At 39.5% G+C, this 14,912-nt stretch overlaps 1 long non-coding RNA gene across 1 annotated transcript in view; it reads right to left on the bottom strand.

Moving 5' to 3' along the window:
- Window positions 1-417: 417 nt before the first annotated feature.
- The window catches only part of LOC135450325 (uncharacterized), a 76,800-nt gene continuing 62,305 nt past the window's right edge, over window positions 418-14,912 (bottom strand). Inside the window, exons 5-6 of the long non-coding RNA XR_010441024.1 lie at window positions 8,265-8,415; window positions 418-532 (exon numbers count right to left, since the gene is read on the bottom strand). This is a non-coding gene — a long non-coding RNA (uncharacterized LOC135450325). The remainder of the gene's footprint in view (window positions 533-8,264; window positions 8,416-14,912) is intronic.

The following is a 14,912-nucleotide window of genomic DNA, read 5'->3' as shown; positions in this document are numbered from 1 at the left end:
TGGAGGAGGAGGTGACAGGGAAGAATTAGAAATGAAGACTGCAATGGTTAAAAAGGCACAGCTGGAAAATCTGCCTGGACAGAACAGTTACTGGGGAGGCTGGAGAGGATGGGTCTGCCTGGAATGTCTTGGGCTAAAAGACATGAATATTTCCTTGTCTTGGAGGAGAGACTCAGCCCGTTGCGGGATGGCGGGATGTCCTGTGGTGATTGAGAGCAAAGAGTTCACCCAGCTACAGCAGCCCCTGGCTGTGCATGGCTGGCAGCTGAGGGACCGTGAGGAGAAGTGTCAGACTTTGTGCCATGGTCCTCATTTCCCCCCTGGCCATCTGCCTTCAGCTGCCGCTGGAGATTGGCTGCTGCCTTGCACAGATCCTGGTCTGATCCAGTCCACATTTTCTCCTGTCCAGTGACAGGAGATGAATGCAGTGAAAGTCCTCAACAGCAACAATATGTCTCCTGAAAACTTTGGTGTCCTTCTGGGAGGTGGGCAAGGTTGATGTTTCACAGAACTGGGCAGATATTTGCAATCCCTTAGGAAATCAATAGAGTATATAATAAATTTAATGAAGAAATTTACTTTTCTTTAAAGAATAGGAGCATTTTTCAGTGTTGGTTTTGGTAGGCATGTACTTTGCACACATATGTAGGAGGGCATATGAGGTTTTGATGGAAAGAAGATAATTCAAACTCACTGACTCTAGCCTCAATAACAATATTCTATCATAATATTCACATTTTATGCTAACTGCCCATTAATGCTATTTCTTTTACCTTTTCCACTGCTGCTGAGGCATACATTATTTTCTACAAGACTTTGAAAGACACAGACAAGCATCTTCAATGGGAAATCCTTTACCTCTTGTTATCTGTAGGTTTTGTTAACTCTTCTAAAATAAATCTTAGGACAGTCTGAGAGTCACATTCATTCATATTATATATGGGTTCTGCAATGAAACAACAATTAAAATAGTGTCTGTAATGCTAAGGTTACTGACCTCAAGAAGACAGCATTTGTATCAGTTTCAGGATCATTTACAACTTCCATGATAATGGAACTAACATCTAAAGTAATTATTCTCCAAATAAATAATTAAACTGAGTAAAGCAGGGCAATTTTAACTATTTATAGGAGCTGTCCCAAAAGACACTAATGGCAAGGATGTTTCTTTTTCTTAAAGAAAATGAGTTTACAGAATTTCTGCAAGTCATTACACAGGACAAAGAGAGCAATGTCCTCTGCTTTCAACTAGAAGCCTTGAAGTGGCAGTGTCTTTGTTTACTGCAATTCAGACACACTCAATGTTTTAAGAAAATTATTAAAGAAGTTAGCAATGTCCTAGCCTTTTCTAGCTACTTCTGCTACTTACACAGATAGAAAATTTTCCCTGCTTTGACGGAAGGCTATAGATCACTGACAGTTAAAGGATTTTAGCCTGTGTTCTAGACTCATTTACTAGATCTCCACTGAATATAAATGAAGCCCAGGATGAGGACCCTATTGTACAAATATATAATGGGAATGCATGAAATATGGAGAGCTTATTCACTGATGTATATAGCTTATTCACAAGTATAAGATTCTAAGCTGGCCAAGATATTTCTGTTAGAACAGTCATGTGGATTTTGTCTTTTGTGTGCAGAAGAAAGGCAGAGATGCATTTTAAGATAAGTACAATATAAAATGCATCACTGTGTCCAAGGTTCATGTAGTAAATTACTCATTCAGAATGCTGCAAGGTATGTTGTTTGCATTTCTATCTTATTAAATGAAAATTCCAGTTTCAGTCCCTGGGAAGAGGAAGTTCTCTTTGTTGTAGACAGTGTAATGGTACCCTGGGCAGTGTTAAGAGGACGGATAAGAATAAAGATTCTATCAACAGAATATTTGACTTTTACTGTCTTCTAGTACCACAGGGAACTTTCTCTTCAGCCTGCTACTCTTTGACTTCTTAATTTATTTTTTTTTAGGTAAATCATTACTCATTAAGTATAATTAATACCAAGAAGAACGAGAGAACTCAATTAAACCGATGTCCTCTTGTTTAAACATAAACATTTTGCCAACAGTTTCTCTGGAATTACAACATCTCAGGTTTCAAATTAAATCTGACATCTAACCTACCATTTGGGACACTAAATATACGATTTTCTCTAGAGAGGAACTGTCTGTTCAGTTCAAGGGCTGCTGCATCAGCAGTGACCTATCAGGAGAAGGATAAAAACTCAGCCCTTCGCCTTGCTGCCAAGATGCTTTATATAGCATTTGAAAAACACAAAGCTGTTGATCCTGGGAAATGGTTCCAATCTGCTGTGAACAATTATATTATATAATTATGATTTTTCAGTGTGGCTGAAAGATTTGCTTGTCTCACATACAGAGCTCATGTTATCTCCTGGCCATCAGAGTGAATGGCAGGAATGAAACCATTGGTTGTATTCCAGATAATCCAGCTCTGTGAAAGGGCCCAGGCCACTAATTTGTGAAGCCATGAGCAGTATCTCCCAGGGTAATTTGTGGTAAGGGAAAGAAGAGGAATAAGTCTTTAAGTTCTACAGATATTTCATCTTTCATAGCAAAATTTATGCAAAGTAATAACTGCTCTTACAGGTGACAAGTCCTGCCCCAAAATTCCCAGTAAAATGCTAATTAGAACTGGCTCTTGAGAAGTTTGAGAAATTTGCATTTGATTTTTACATGCCAGTGATGGTCTGAATCAAAGGGATGTTTGCTGCCTATAAATCATGTTCACCATGGCGCTTCCCCTGGCAGGGAGCTCACAGTTAGAGATCCAGAATGTGGTAGGATGGCAAAGAAATGGGCATGCAAAGAAAAATGAGTGTTTCTCCCTTTAGCCAGCTCAGCTCTCATGCTGCAGAGCTGTCCCAGAGCTGCTCACACGTGCTGCATGTGGCAAGTACCAAATGAGGATGATAACGTGTGGGCTCCCATGGGCACGGGCCTGGGTGAGGTTGGCCTGGCCTCCCAGCCAAGGTTTTGAAAGTAAATTTGTAGCTGAAAGGCTCAATTTGCTTCTGAGGAACTACTGTGAAAATCAGAAGCCATGCAGACGGGTAGAGACCTGCATGTGCTGTCTTCTCCCACCTTGTGGATGATTTATAAGCAGTTTAACTGTTAGAGGTCAGCTCTTACTCTCCCATCTCAATTCTTTTGCAGGTAGGATCATCGTTTTGGTCAGGCTGTTTTCTCCTTTGACTTATTTTATCAGAACTGGACCGTTAATTGGAGCCAGGGTTTGGCTTCCTTTACTGTGAAATATAATTCTGTTATCACTGCAACCACATTCTTCCCTACGTGATTTCCACTTTGGCTTTAATTATTTTAATTTATTTTTTTTAAATCCCATGAAATATAAAGTATTTCCTTACTTGGATAAGCTGGATAGCCCTTTGGTCTAAACAGAGTTCTTTCATTTTGAGATTTCTGATATGCTAAACCTCTGTGAAAGTTTGATAAAAGGTAGCTTTGAGGCTTCTAATTAATTATGTACAAAAAGTTGACAGTACTCCACTGGGAGGTGTTCCTAATAATCCATGCATGTAATATAGTGGGAACATTGTTTATAAATATAAATGAATTGGAAGGTTTGTAACCTTGGAATAATAGAAGATGAGAAATCAAATCATGGCTGGCAACCTCACAATTAAATGTTCCAAGATTAAATGACCTACTTGAAAGCTACATTTTTATCTTTGTTTTCCAGTAAGTAGAGGAAAAATAATCCCTGTAATAGCTCCTTTAAGCTCTTACAGAGAGTGAAGCAGGGAAATGTTTGTTTTAATATTTCATATCTCCCACAAATGAAAAGACACTCTTACAGTCTGGCCTAGGTGGAAAATACACAGTTCACATCATGCTGAAAGAGAGGGTAGAGAAGGGAGAGAGAAAGGAGATGTCAATAAATTAGCTACACAACAGTGGCTAAAGGATACTGAAAGTCACACGTAAGGAAAGGAGAAACAGTCACAAAACTGGAAAAGAGTCTGTCTGTGGGGAAAGTGTTAAGAATATTAACAAAGCAAAAGGAATCCAAAGATGTAGAGGAAAGACCAGTCTTCAGATTGAATTCACTTCTGTCATCATAGCATTTGCTGGATTAAGAATCCTATACCATTGGCCAGCATGGATTTAAAAACCCCATCTTTTCATCATCGGTGTTGCACCTATTTTGCTTTTGCTTGGCAGCAGCAGAGCAGCCACCTCCTGGAGAAGGAGCAGCACATCAGGAGTCTGGATCAGGTCACTCAGAACCACCCCTCTGCAGCTGCTGCCTCAGCTCTGCTCTGCTGGCATCGTTAAAAGGAGCATTTACAGCCTGAAAGTCACATTTCTCTCTGTTCTCATGAAGCTTAACAGGGATCACCTTCATAGTTGTGAAGTTAAAGAAGTTGGGAATAAAAATCTACCTTTTAGCTGTTTTCTCTCAATGTCTGACTGTTTCAGTGAGGGGGGCACAACTCCTTCACAAGGCTGCTGCAGCAATAAAGGGCACAAAGTGCCTCGAGATTGTTACAGGGAGAAAATGTGACTGAGCAAACCCCACTTTTGTCCCTGCTGCCCTTTGCTAGGCAGAAGTGGTCACAGACTGCTGCCCTGCACCAGGGCAATGTTTGCCAGGCTGCCCTGAGCTGCCTCAGCCTGGCTGGCCCAGGGGCAGCACCACCCTGCTCACACCTGCTTGCTGCAAAGACCCTTATGCAACTTTTTGTCTTTTGAAAAAGTGCTAATTTCAAAAGTCAGCAAGCTCCCTTTGGCCCTTTAGTAATCTTTGTGACAGCACTTAAAGCTTGAGGGCGCTGGGATTGCTTTTACATATTATTTTCCATACAGAACACTCCTATTTTTCAGACATAGAGAACAAAATACTTAACCTGCTCCCTCCTCCTTTCTTCACTGGCATGTACAGAACAGCTGATATAATTTTAAAAGTCCCCTAGACATCAAAATTCCAATGTTATAATGTTTGGCTTCTGCCATTGACCAATGGACCAACAGATTTGGGAAAATGCTGTCCTGCTTTGCAAGAACACAGAATAAAAAATGAATAATAACTCATAGCTAACACTTTCATGTTCATTTTCAGTATGTCAGAGGGAAAATCTATTTCATTTAAGAAATAGATTATTTTATGTCTGATTTTGAAAGCAAAGCTCTGTTTGGGATCCATCTCCTCATTTCCATATGAGTCACAATAAGATGCAAAGCCCCAGAAGCACACAGTGGGCTGCAAACAGCAGATGCTGAGTTAATCTCCAACCCGTTGTGATTCCTTTTGCTGCTATGCTTGTTGCTCCCAGGAGATTTTTATCAAGGCATGCATTACAGTTAATTCTTCAGGGATATGGAGAAATATCTAGGGACAGTGGGCTTTGAATATCTGTATGTTTAACAACTGATTGTTATTTAATTATTTGTTGGAGAATTTTTTTAAAATAATGCAAATATTTGAAGAGAAGTACCTGGTTTTAGATTTCTGCTTCAGAAACCCAGGAAAGAAAACACGTGGCAGATATTTCCTGACTGTATTTTTAACCTTCACATAGAAAAACTGAGAGGGAAATTTGCACTTCAAACTATAGCTGGAAACAAACCGCCCACATACAGAGATAATAAAACATCAAAAGGCCTGTGAAATATGCTGGCACATGTATATGTGTTTAAAAGTGCACAAAAATGAAGAAACTGGGAACAGGAAACCAAAATTCTTTTCCAGATGTAATATTAGCTATAATAAAGAAAAGCACTACATTTTTTAGTCTTTAACTCAAGCTCAGCTGAAGTGATATGGTAAAAATGAATGTTTTCTGTACTATTCAGATTGCTGAACATAAACACATCTGCTCACAGGATTGAGAATATTGAAAGATGCAAACATCACTCAGCCTCATTAATTCTATTTGGCTAAAAAACTGTTGTCTTGTGCTCTGGGGAACATGTTGTTTTATTAAAGTGAAAGTTCTGAAAACGTATCATGGAAAAGTTAATACCATATTACTTATGATCTTAAGGCTCAACACTGTTGTGCTGAACCCAGAAGCAGCTTCTTGTTGTCTTTTGCCAGGGTAACGTGGCTGCAGAGCAGTTCCACACATGACTCCCTCTCATTTTGACATGACAGCACAATGGGGAAAATGAAATTCTGCAGTGTTGGCTGTCAGAGAGATCAGAGACACCACAGGGCTGCTGGAGCACCCTGCCCTACCTCCTCCTGCTCAGCCATGGAGATTCCTGGAGGGGACAGGCTGGCACAGCCAAACGTAGGGAAAGCTGGAGGTCACAGTGTGCCCTGGGACAGTCCAGAGGAGATTGCTGCTACTGAGAAAACCTCAGAAAGCTTTCTTCTTCTGACTGCTGGCAATTTCTCTCTTGGTCTGTGCTGGGTTTCCCTGGGAGCTGGGATGAAGCCCTGGCTGTCCCAGGCTGTCAGAAGCAGAGCAGTCCTGCTCTACCCTCTGCTCCTGCCAAGCAGTACCACCCCAGCACAGGGCACAGCATCCCAGGAATTAATCCTTTTGGCATGTGGCCATTGCTGAAGTATATTGCCAAACCAGAGTTTTTGACCTGAGTTGTTTTTTTTTAACTTTCCATTTGATAGGCTTTTATTTTATTCTGCAGTTGTTAAAGTGTAGGGTGGGAGTGCTGGAAAAATCCTGTACAGTGAGCTGTGCCCCAGAGCCTGAGGTCTCATTTTGAGTAGATCTGTTATCAGAAATGAAACTGGAAATACCAGCTCTCACTTGATGGGCTTTTCTTTGGAAAAGGAACAAAGGTACTAAGAATCTGCCGCTGATAGTCATTGCTATTTTTATATCAAAGCCTCCTTATCTACTTGGCAAGTGATTCAGGGATTTTCTCTCTCTCCTAGGTGCCCCTGCAATATGTTTGTTGTAATCTCTCACATATCCTCATTATACTTTTTGCTCCACATTAATAAGAAATGAAGAAGTCAGGTTGCATTAGTTTTCTTATCTTATCCATCTCTTTTAAGGCTTCCTCCACCAAAAGTTAAATGCCCTCTTTTCACTTGACTTTCTCGTTTCCCTTTCCTACAGACTTTTCTTCTCTATTCTGTGCTCACAATCTCACAATATCTCTGCTCTGTGACCTGAGTTGACCTCCTCAAAGCTTTTAACACAATGATTAAACACAGTACTGTTAGCTTTCATATGTGCATTGCACACACTAGCATTATTCTTATATGTATAAATATACTTCTGCTTAGTTTTTAATCCTTTTTTTATGTCTTCCTCCCTCCCTCCCTCCCCACGTTTTCATGCAAGTGGGTTTGCTTTATCTGTCCCAACAGACACTGTGAGTTGTGACAGGCTCTCCTTAGCACTTCTGCCAGTCTCTACTGGCTCCAGTCAGATCTGTTCTGCTTTCCTGCAAAGGCCAGCTCTGATGCTTCACTTTGCCTCTGCCATGAAAAATTATCTCAAACGCTGATGACTTCAAACTCACAAGAAACAGACAGGCAGAAACTGTGATATTTGGATTTGGGCTTGGAGCTTAGGTTCTACAGAGTTCAGGCTATCTTGATCTGCCTAGTATAAGGATAAAGGTTGCAAGCAAAATAGCAACTGAGGTAGCTCTGATTCTAATGATAAGGACACTCAAAAGCCTTTAGTTTGGCACCAGCTTCTTCTATCAGAAAAAGTTAATTCCCAATTGACCATTTATCAGTCTTGGAAGTAACAAAACTGGCTTTTGTAATCAGATGGGAAGAACTGCTCAGAGCCAGTGACTTTGTGAAGTGTTAATGTGTTTCCTTTTCTGTACTAAAGGTAAAAAGGAGTGATGGCATGTTTTCTGGTAATGTACAATTGTATTTCCAAGTAACTCGGACATGATCTCAGAAAAAGAATGTTACCAAAGGGGAGAATAGCACCTCTGTTGCCCTCCCCAATACAAAGAACCAGGCCATGCAAAACTGACTCAGTGGAGGTCTGCCTTGCCTGGCAAATGTCCTAAAAGGTCTCTGAAACACCATAGGGTTCATTGCTCTATCATGCCAAAGATACCAGGGAATTTTGGTGAAGTGGTGGTGTAAAATACTATGGGATGGCTGCAGTAGCTGCTATGCATTTTACTCCTTGCCTACAGTAGCACTCTTTGAGTCCCATTTCACAGACCCTAAAGGGAAGGTAAGGAATGCTCTAATCCCACCCATCTAGGAAAAAGGCTGCTGTATGATAGAAAACCAACAACAACTTGTTTTAAAGAATATTCCATAATCCACTGACCTGTGGGTGTCTGAGATGCCGAAAGATGAGGAGGCATGGCTGCAGAGTGAGTTGGTCAACGGCAGGAGCTCCACAAGACCCAGAGGAAATGAAAATGCTGCTCAGAGCAGAACTGAATGTCCTTTCATCTGCTGGCATTGGAGAGACCAACCTGCAAGTAAAAAAGGCACATTGGCAGCTGTGAGCCTTTGGGTCAGCCATTTTGCTAAAGCAATCCCTTAACAACATCTAGTTCCTGCATTCCTTTTCATGAGGTCTGTTATCAGTCATTGTGTTGTATGTTCCCTGCTCTTTGTGAGCAGCAAGTGGTGGGAATATAAACCAAAGTGCTGCTTCTGAGCCTGTGCCCTTAGTGAATCAGGTTTTTACATCAGTTCTCTACCTATTCACTTTCAGGTCTTTTTTATTTTTTTAAAGAGTATTTTGCTACAGCTCACATGAAAAAATTCTCTGTTCCATTGCTGGTGCTTGGCATAGCCTCCAGCCTCCTGCAGTGAATTGCGTCTGATGCAGCTTCAATCCACAATATATCTCCTATTTCCCTTCAGTTGCTCTCCATTTTCTTTTAAACTGTGAGCCAAAAATCACAACTCTTGGAAGGACTTTTACACATATGCTAAAAGTATGCTTTTAACCAGGGACTTCTGCCTGCATGTGCTGTGAAAGACAGAGAAAAAGAGGACAGGGAAGAATGGTGGGGATTTTCTCCTCCTTTTGAACCCTGCATGAATGTGCTGCTTTGGAGGGATGGTGCTGCCCAGTGCTGAGGGTGTGCTGGGTTGGATGGGGGTGTCTGTGTCTGCATGCAAAGATGCTCCCCTTCCCTCAGCAGCTGGCAGTAAGGAACCCAGCCACTGCCATCAGACCATTTTTATACAAGATGCAGGTAGGGGAATAGCAAAACCACATTATCTATGTAGACTGTACTTCCATCACAGTTGGGTAGTTGTTTTAAGTTGCATAAGCATGCAATCTCATTTAAATCCTGGATACTTACCCACATGTACTGCTTCTGAAGACACTACTGCTGCCTTTTACTGTGTCTTAAATTTGCATTTATCTTAAAATAGAAATTCAAATTCTGTTCTAAACACCTTTGCAGGTGTTGAAATTGGTATTTAAATGCCAATTCATCAAGTATTGGAAAGTTTGCCTCTCCTAACCAGTGTGTTATGAGGATCATGAGCCACTTGAAGGGATTTGTAGGGGGTGTGTGGTACTTCTGAGTGTGTGCAAAATTATATGAGATAGAATTGGGGCAGCATTTCCTTTTTACTGCCTGGACCCAAAACACTTTGTTATCCTGTTGGCTGCCTTCAAGACTTGCACTAACTCTCTGGAGTGAAAGCTGATGTTGGGGGTGATGATAACAAGCTGGGGCACCCTTTACACTCATGGGTGTAAGGCTGCCTTTTAAAGTTGGGAATTTTTATTTCCCAGTACTTTTCTGGATGGTTCTCAGCTAGGGACACAATTGTTTAGCAGTAAAGACCCAAACTCTGCAAAAGGAGACTGACCCACACCCAGAGCTTGTGCTCCCTCTTTTTGCCCCAAGGAAGAGAAAAGCCAAAACAATTGTTTTGAAAGATTTAGGATTATTGGTATTCCTTCCTTCCATTTCCTTCCCATGTAAATATAAACACTGATCATAAATGGAAAAAGATGCAAGAACCACAGATTAGGAACATAAACTGTTAACTTGTTGGGTTTCTTGTTCCCCCTCTCCAACAGAGAAGGAAGGGCCATATTGTGGATGTGAACAAAGTAAATGTCAAGTAAAGGGAGAAAAATGAGTGTATCAATATTTGCATATGTACAGGAGGGAAAATCTCGGGCAATTTTCTTATGGCAATTTTCTTTGCTGTTGAGATGAATTTTAAAAAACAGGAAGTAATTCCTTCTAGAGTTTTCTATAAATGATGATTTATATAATTTTGCCTCTAGGCAATTCCTATGATATATAGATAAAAAATTATCAATATTTGTGCAGATACATCTGCTAGAGATGAGCCATGTTTCTTCAATTAAAAATGTATTCTTGATGCAAACATTTTGCAAAAGTTGTCACATTCCCCCATTCATCTCCCACTGCATCCTCCAGTTTTTCTACACTTAAAAAGTTATTTTTATTAAAAGAAAATGTTTGCAAATGTGCTGAAGATTTTTGTTAAGTAATTAAGAGATAGTAATAGATTAATGTATTTTTATATTATGTCAATGTCAACTCATGAATTGTGTTGACATTGCAATCCTGTGGCTTAGTTCCAAATGAAGCAACAGGTCTGGCAGAGGATTTTAACTTACAAATGGGTTGCAGAAGTCAGTCCCAGTCCCATGCAGTGACACTGTCCTCTGGAACACAGCAAGTCCCAGGTGCAGATTTACTGAAGATCTGCACCCTTTCCTACAGAGTGGGATTTGTGGTGAAGAAGAGCAATCCCATTCACACCACAGTGCACCTATTCCAGCTCTCCATTTCCATACATCTTTGCTACTGCAAGCAAATCTGCTGTTCCTCCTTAGTGGGACACACTGCCAGTCTTGGATGAAACAATGCTTTACAAAACTCTGGCAGGAATCTGTAAATATACTTTTCATGCCCTAAATCTAAAGAGCACAGTATTCAATTCTACAGGTTGATCAGTGGCTCCCATCTTTGGTATTTGTTTGTATTTTTGACCATTGTTCTTGAAGCATGTTCTTGTATTTCCTTGACTTTCTGTGTGCTTTAATTAGGTACATGTAGAATTTAAACTCAGAAAAACACAGGCTGACCTGGATCAAAGAATAATAAATTTCTAAGGATTTCTCAAGCTCATAAAAATTTCCTCAAATGAATGCATAACATAAACAGAGAGGTTAAAACACCTTACACATTCTGATTACAAGAGGCTGGATGTTGTACTACTTTTTTTGCTGGTGTTTTCAAGTCACTTAGGAAAATTTTGTTCACCAATATTGGGTTTTCCATCAGGAATATTTTAATTTATTTGAAAAAAATGTATTTTATTTAATTTATTTGGGGAAGCTGATGAAAAGTCTACATACTACCCCAGAAAATAAAAAAATAAGTATTTGGAAATATTCAAATTTTAGTCTTTCACACAAAGCTCTTTTGTGAACAGACTGCATTCTGTTTTTCTGTTTTCCTTTTTATATATCACCATATTATGCTTCTGTACAGAGTTAAAACATTTACTTCTCACTCTTGTGTGATAAATAAAAGAACCAGCTTCCTACTTTCATTAATTCTGCTTCCTCAGTAATCTACAACTGTTACTTAATGAGTGAGATCAAATAATTTCTGTGACATGATTTAAGCCATTTTAAGCCATATTTTAAGCCATTGCTCAGGGTAATTTTGAGCTCAGAAGTCATACCAGCTCTGCAGCAGCCCATCAGATGAAAGCTGAAAGGATTGGCTCCCTCAGAGGTGAGCCCTGTGGTCATCATGAGCCCCTGTCAAAGAGAGCACAGCACAGTTGGCCACACCAGCTCCTTGCTAAACCAAAGAGTAAAATAAGGATCATGCAAAGGAGCGAAATAAAGTAGAAATAAAGTAAAACAGCATTAAACCCTTCTAAGCTTCTGCTTCTTTTGGGGAATTTTACTTGCTGTGACTTGTTACTCTGCCAGTGAGGTGAGTCAGGGTGGCTGTGCCTCCTTCCCAGCTGTGCTGCTGGGGCAGCCCGTGCTCTGCTCCTGCACCCTGGGCTGACACCCAGATGGTGTCTGAAGGGACCGAGTTTGCCAAGAGTTTTGGGAAGGAGTCATTGCAAGGAACACGACAGTCAGTTTTCAAAGGATGGGGTTTGTGACTTGTAAAGTTTCTCACTATTACAGATAATCATGAGCTTTAGTTTCTTTTCTTTCAAAGGTGACAGAGGAAGAGCTAAAATGCACTATAAATCGAAGTAAGGAGCAGGTCTCCACATTGCTCATAGGATAGGTATTGCTGTTGTGCATGGGGTAGAAGGCACTGTACTTTCTCTATTCTCCTTCCATGAGCCTTCAATGATGAACATAGATCTTAAAACTATTGCATTTGCTTCAGTAAAGCTGGATGTAGTGATACCAGAAATGGGTTCTGCAGGCGGTTGAAGAGATTCTTCATTGAAACTGGCAGGCACATTGGGAAGCAGCTGTTGGCTGTAGGTAGATAATTTTAAGGTATTTTTGAAAAAGGTAGAGGATAATTCCAAATTTCTATAGCACAAGCCAAGATAATTCCCTGAGCAGTCTAACCAAGAAAATTGCACAGGTCCTTGACACAATACTACCAGATTTGATATGGCTTTTCTCTGGGATCCTTTGTAGTGGAGAATTAAAGAAAATGTAATGAATTCTGTGTGGGTATTGTAATTGGTACACAGGGTGTGAAGGAAAAAAATATATAGAATCTGTTTAGTTATAGTCCCAGGAAATAGTAAAACCTCCCTGGTTTATAGAGCCTGTAAAGGTGCTCTGCTGCAGCTGGCCATCGTAATGATAAAATACATTTTATGTGATCACAGGCAAGTTCTCCCTGTGTGTTGAGCAAATCCGTCTGAGCTTCTACTTTATAGGTACAGTTGTATTTATCTACATTAAAGGTTGCTCAGAGACTTTGAGGTCTTTGTGTGAAACTTGTTACTGTAGGAAGTCAAAATAGTATTATGCAATCTTAGGAATAAAACCTAACTTCCAACTCCCAGGGTGTTACTAGCTGAGAGAACTTTACCCAGGTGAGTGACATTGAGGAGCTGTGAATACAATTTTGCTGATAAAGTAAATAAGCTACCACCTTTATGGTTTAAGGATTTAAACAAGTAAGGTGCCAACTTTCCTATTCCAGTGGGTTTAGCACAAAAGCTGAAGCTGCCTCCCACCTTTCAGCAAAGCCAAACTATATTCTATAGTGAGTTTTGAGTAATAATTATTCACAGCTTTGACAAATAAAAATAGGGTACCCCTAATTTAGTATGAAACACACTCCAAGTAAATACTAATCTCATTAGAAATTTCCTTATTCAGGCTTGCTCATACAAGTCTACTTCTTGCATGTGACTAAGACACAGAATTTTCAAAAATCAATATTAAAACAGCTGTATGTTTTGGAATAATAAATTAGGAACTATGGTACATTATAATAAAAGTAATCTTCATTTGCATGTGCTAATTAATTTCTACTTTATTGCATCAACATTTGGGAGTAGTAGCTTTATTAACAGGAATGAGTTTGCTTATAGTCTGAAACTAAACACTGAACAAACTCAGTGAAGGTGACTCTTTTTCCTTTCAATTGTGAAGGCTAATGATAAAATTAATTAGATCAATTTTTTACCTTTGATTAGGAGAATTTACCTTCTTTCAGCTTTGTCACAGAACCTGGATCTACAGTGAAAGATTTTGCCTTCTGTACTAAACTCAGTAGTTTTGTGTCATTCTTTTTAAAAACTCTTCCATGTTTCTGCTACTCAGATGATGTCAGATTATTGAAGTCAAATTAGAGACTCTGTATTTGTTTTATCTTGTCATTATCCTTTTCCTGCTCTAATTCAATAATGAAATCTGCTTTTATGAAATAGTTTAACAATTTAAGATGAAACAGATTAAAAATTAATTGGTTTCTGTTCTTTTCATGTACTGCCCGTTATAGTTGCAGTTATAATCTAGAGCACTGACATGAGTCATCAGTAGAATATTACCTTTATTTCTGATTTGCTTTTCCCTGTAATTAGCCTGATTTCTGTTCTTTGGCTGTTATAAATATAATGAGGAATAGCTGAGGACATTAATTTTGCTCAAATATTCTGCTGCTGTCTGGCACATTCTAAAAGCATTAACTATGGTTTAATCTTGAATGGCACAAAGGCCCCATCATCCTAGATGTGCTCAGGCTAAGCACAGGCACTCTCCTCAAGAGTTTGTAGGCTAAATAAACATGGGTTAATTGGCAAATACAGGAAGGTCTGGAGAACAAATAATTATCTCATCTTCTGGTGGGTAACAAAAATTTTAATTGATTTGCCCTCTGTGACAAATCTGTCCCTGGATCAATAGTTTAATCTGAGTCTGAAATTTATTGCCTTAATGAGAAGGACATCTTATTTTGGCTGTAATATGACCCTTTCCTGATTAGGCAGACTGAGAAAGCATTAGTAGTTAACTTCTGCAACCTTCTGCCTCTTAGCAATTAACAGAGGGACTAATTCTGCAAGGTAAGGAAGCCTTTCTGGGTGGTGGCAAATATTTCCCTTTCATTGCAAGGAATTTAAAGTTTTGGTATAGTAATAATAATAATAATAAATAACAAGAATAAATAACAATAACTAATAACTATAATAGTAATAGTAATAATAGAGAAGTAATAAAGGTGCCAGGTCAAATAGGAAAGGATTAGGAATGGTTTGCATCCAGATCATAAGAGATAATTAAGCAGCTGGACTCCACTTAGTCATTGGAGGGTGTAAGGACATCATAAGGTGATAGCTACCAAAGGAAAGTTCTCGTTGGTCTCCTTTTGCTCTGATAATCCCACTTGTTTTCTCTGCTCACACACTTTCACTATCCCCCCATTTTATATTTCTTCTCATTATTATTTCAGACATAGCCTCCCTTTATGCCTCCCTTTTTCAAAGCTTTTCAGATGGTCTCTGTCAGGAGGAC

This window comes from Zonotrichia leucophrys, chromosome 7 (assembly GCF_028769735.1).
Source record: "Zonotrichia leucophrys gambelii isolate GWCS_2022_RI chromosome 7, RI_Zleu_2.0, whole genome shotgun sequence".
NCBI lineage: Eukaryota > Metazoa > Chordata > Aves > Passeriformes > Passerellidae > Zonotrichia > Zonotrichia leucophrys.
The sequence above is the reverse complement of the archived record's forward strand: the minus strand, read 5'-3'. Positions and strand labels throughout refer to the sequence as shown.